Source organism: Tachypleus tridentatus, chromosome 8, assembly GCF_004210375.1.
Source record: "Tachypleus tridentatus isolate NWPU-2018 chromosome 8, ASM421037v1, whole genome shotgun sequence".
Taxonomy (NCBI): domain Eukaryota; kingdom Metazoa; phylum Arthropoda; class Merostomata; order Xiphosura; family Limulidae; genus Tachypleus; species Tachypleus tridentatus.
Window position 1 is genome coordinate 101744260 of NC_134832.1, and position 5251 is coordinate 101749510.

Genomic DNA, 5251 nt, shown 5'->3' on the forward strand with positions numbered 1-5251 from the left:
TACACACATATGCATATATTTATACATCTTATTAGTAGTAATAATGAAAAAACGGAAAATATTAATATAAAATTAGCAACGAACGCTATTACTAATCGACAGGGGGAGAATGAGGCAGAAGGGTTCCTCAGGAAGTTTTTAAATTTAAACCTGAAATGACAAATTCCGAAGACTTTACTTTTCATATATAATCTACAAAAATTTAACCATACATATGACGTAAAACATTTCCAAAATTACATTTTGATCACTGAGATTTTTGGTTTTAAATTGTGTCAGGGTTAAAAACAATCAGATTAAAACTGCATTCATACAGCACGCAGGCGGTGTAGTGGTGTATTTATCCACAGCGAACGTGAACTGGAAGTAATCCAAGAGATTAAAAATAACCATATGGCTAGGCCCATGTATTTTTGTGTAATTCCGCACATTCCTAACGTCAGCTCCAAATGTAAACACTGAAGATGAATTGGCTAAACGTGTTGTTAAACTAACGGCAATTTCAACTCTGTTTTAAAAATAAATGTTATCTCTACAAACCCATTCTTTTTGTTTCACGTGGTTTAAGTCATTTGTATTACTTCTGATTGGTCAATTTCATTCAAGCCGCGCAGAAAGTGTAATAAAAAGTAGAGGTAAGGTCTATTTCAGATCCCCAATGGCACAGAAACTAGTAACTGGGTTTCAATACTCGTGATGGGCAGAACACAGTAACCTCTTTCTTAGCCTTGTTTCTTAACTACAAACAATTCTATTTCATCTGTCCAGAAACCTCCGGCAAGTGGCCCCACCCGTTTCTAGGTGGATGCTTTTCAATATTTTATATCAAACAAAATTCGTATTTTGAATTTTCAATTTTACGGCCTAGCCATGTAACTGCATATGAGAACTGGTAATAAGAACTTAATAATAATGTATTACTTTTTGCTTATATCTCTCTTATTTTGATTTCGTTAAGCGTATAGATATTTAAAGAAAAGCTATTCCAACATTTTATGATCTTCAAAGATTTAGATTTCATCATTATGGGATCACTTGTTGTTGCAAAAAAAAAAAAAAACAACATAGCCCGGCATGGCCAGGTGGTTAAGACGCTCGCCTCGTAACCTGAGCGTCATGGGTACGAAACCCCGTCACACCAAACATGCTCGCCCTTTTTAGCCGTGGGGTGTGACGGTCAATCCCACTATTCGTTGGTAAAAGATTAGCCCAAGAGTTGGTGGTGGGTGGTGATGACTAGCTACCTTCCCTTTAGCTTTACACTGCTAAATTAGAGACGATTAGCGCAGATAACCCTCGTGTAGCTTTGCGCGAAATTCCAAAACAACAACAAACCAAATACATTGTTTCTAACACTAGATATTTCATCCAAGTAAAATTCACTATAATTCGATATTTTGATTTGTATCCGGAAGCTACATATCAAACGGTTTTAGCACGTCATTTAGTAGTGAGGCATGAATATTTTGATATCAGCGGGTGGTCTTAGAAGAATGATGTAGTCAAAGGTGTACCTCTCCACTGATATCTAATCGCTTACCGACCACCAGAATGAGGTTTGTTAAGGTTAGCTGGAGTAGTGACTTCACTTGGAGTGTTTGACGTATTGCAAAGTTAATCAACGTTGTTGTGGTTCCTGTAGCTACCATAAATTCTACTTCAGTTTTGTATTTCTTTGTTGACGCATATATAATGCACTACCTAGCTCTGTAAGAGTTCAATAATCACCAAACTTTAGCTGATTACTGTGGCTTTCAAGTCAGTGGCTATAGTATTTTGAAATCCACAAGTTTACCAGAGACAGAAACTACTATCATTGCTCCCCTGATGGAACAGCATATATCACCTGCTTTGTCATGGGATAAGGTATGTGCAGTTTCATTCATAATACCTCCTAGCCTTTTTGTCCAGAGTGCAATATGGTGAACTATTGGCAACAGTTGCTGTAGTACGACCATAAAAGACCCTGGAAAGCCCCGTTTACCCTAGTATTCCAATAGAGTTGTGTTGAGAAACTAGTATATGCTTTAAACTAAATAGTTTTTGAAGATACTCAAGTTTTATGTGATGGAAACGTCACTATAGGTAAGAGTGACTGAGCTACAGCCACACTATTTAATGATATTGGTTACTTTTTATCCTGAAAACTACTCAAACTTACCACTTTAAACTTGGTTGGCACAGTACTTTCTCTATTAGGAAGTAATTACTTCTGAAAGCTAGATGATGTGGCACCACTTGATAGTCCCTCTACGAACTTATCAATGAAGAAATTCTTGTGACTCGAAGTGTATGAAAGCATACAAGTGATACAAATAATTTACCAAAGTGGCTACTTTTCCGAGGTTCCACTCTTTCAAGCTTACAACTCAGCCTAGTAGATAGCTTGGTTCTCCATTAGGCCAAAATATCAGTGCAACCCAGTAACTTCTTCCTATCAGTCATTAAGTTGCTTTCAATCTAATTGTTTAATGAGTTAAATGCTGCTACACCCACCTCACTATCAGACATTGCACTTCCTATCTCTGCGTTTAGCCATTCCTGATAGTGAGCAACACGCCTGAAATGTTTAAGAAAATAATCCAGATCTTCTGTAGCTGTGTCCTGGAGCATTAGAAAAGATAAATGCTCCACCCTACTGTATGTAACTGCAATTGGAAGTATCGTATTTCAAGTGGACTTTTTGCTGAAGTGTTCACAACATTATGGGCACAGGTTATAACTGGAGCCCAAAGATTTCTATGTTCAGGAATTGGTTTGGTTCATGTTACTGGTTGCACTATTTCTCAAACTTTGTGTGTTTCCAAAATTCTTCCCTTCCAGTAATGGTTCCAGTAGTGCACCTTTCAGAAACTTTCATCTGTCTCGTGTTCTCACTTCACCAACTACTATCTCACATATCAATGAATTAGCTGTGACACGTAGACTTCATTTTCCATCAATCAGTAATTGATCTGGCACACACAAGAGACAGACAAACACAACTCAGTGAACCTGATCACAAACTGGAATATTATTAGCTCTCTCAGAATGTATTTATTTATCATTCAAACCACTTGTAATCCCGTAGGTAAACATAGGAAGTACATAATCTAAACGTATGGTCACTATATATATAGCAAATGTTGCTACATCAAGATATCATCCATATGAGTAAAATTCTGCATTGCTAGTTAACAAGAGAACAAATAAGTCAGTTCTAAGACGTCTTCAGCACGTCTTCGAAAGTGTATGTGTATTTTCTTATAGCAAAGCCACATTGGGCTATCTGCTGAGCCCACCGAGGGGAATCGAAACCCTGATTTTAGCGTTGTAAATTCGTAGACATACCTCTGTACTAGGGTCTTTCAAAAGAGAGTTTAGGCCCAACAGAAGAATAATTCATCACAGTGTGTTGTTGATACAAACTACAAATTTCTCTGCCTAATGCGGGTTTTGAACTCAATTTCACCGTTATAAGCACCGAGACTGAGCTACAATGTAAAAATATAGATACGTTTGATAAACAAATAATTTTTATCTTTGTAAGAAAAAAGGAAAAACAACATCTGGCATATTTTACGTTCAACTTACTTCCATAATGAGTGTTACCAGCAGTGAAAATAATATCAACAAACACTCCCGAGTTTAATGGTTTTATGTGTGTTGAAATAAAAAAAATAGGCCTAATAACTATAAATTAACACTTAATAATGTTAACAAAACATAACATACATTTCACAGCAACCATTGATAATCCTGTCTACTGTAAGGTGAAACATCTTTACACTTTTTCTGAAATGAGTTAATTATCATTTTTAGTAGTTTTAATTATGATTTATGCCATTATCTTCTTGCTTATCTATCTCTGTTTTATCTGCATTTATACAGTATGTTGACTTAGTCTAAACAATCAATAATAAAAATATTGATGTGTTAGAATCTGGGTTTTGACACCCGTGGTGGGCAGAGCACATATATCCCATTGTGTAGCTTGTGCTTAATTATTAACAGTCAATTCTTAAAGTCTCAACTTCTGAATCGACAGGCTTTTGGATTTTGTTCTTGGTAGGCTTTCTGTTTAAGTTATTTGAGAATTTGCTTCTAAATTTGACGTTAATTTAACTTAGATTTAATATTTCTGGTTTATATAGACAGACACACGTGCAAACAATAATAAAATTCCAGCTGTTAGAAACCAGAGAAAGAGATAATGAAGCATAAATTGTGTGTAATGGGACCGTTAACTTAACTGAACTGTTTTTAATGGGACTGTTAACTTAACTTTGCTCTCTGTTCACTGAACAGTGAGAGACAAAGAAAAATCTCATGTTCAAAATACTATGATAAACAAAGAGAAAATTAATCTGCCAGAATATTTGGTAATAGTGGTAGTGAGTTGAGAAGGAAAATTGAAATATGAGATGCTCGAGATGTTTCTTTCACTATGAGTATATAGAAATAATAAAATATATGTTTCAATAAATATATTGCAAGACTGATCCTCTTTTTAGTTCATTTAAAATATTTTCTTTCTTTATTAAAGTTTTTGAATTAAATTATACCAGAATATAAGTTTACGCTATACTCTAGATTTAATATATATATAGACTGCTGGCGAAATCGTAAGGCCAATGAACATAAAGAAAAAAATATGCATTTTGCGCTGTTAGACTCAACCACTCATTTGAGTAGAGCTTCGAAAGATGAAAATAAGAAAAAGGAAAATAAAAATAAAATATTTTTTAGCATTTAATAGGGAAAATGTGAACACTATGAAATTAGCCTAAATACTAGCTGGTCAAAAGTTTAAGACCACACCAAAAAGAAGTCCTAAACAGGGTAGGAAATGCCCAACAAGAGGTCTCAGTAGTGAGTTGCACAGCCGTCATTGCGAATAACTTAAAACATTCGCTTTGGCATGGTCGATATAAGTGTTTGCAGAAGGCTGGCTGTAATGTTATTCCAAGTGGTGAATATGGCTTCACGAAGATCATGCACTGTTTGGAATTGACATCCATTTCTATAGACTTCCCTTGCCATCCATCCCCAAACACTTTCAGTGGAGTTCAGTTTGGGCGAACACGCTGGATGGTCCAATAGAATCACGCTATTCACCATAAAAAAGTCCTTTGTCCTGCGGGCCTTGTGAATTGCAGCGTTGTCCTGCTGAAATATCCAGTCCTTTCTACACAAGCGAGGGCCTTCAGCCAATAAGGGTGCTCTCTCCAAAATGCCAATGTAGCCAGCTGCTGTTTGACGCCCCTGTGTA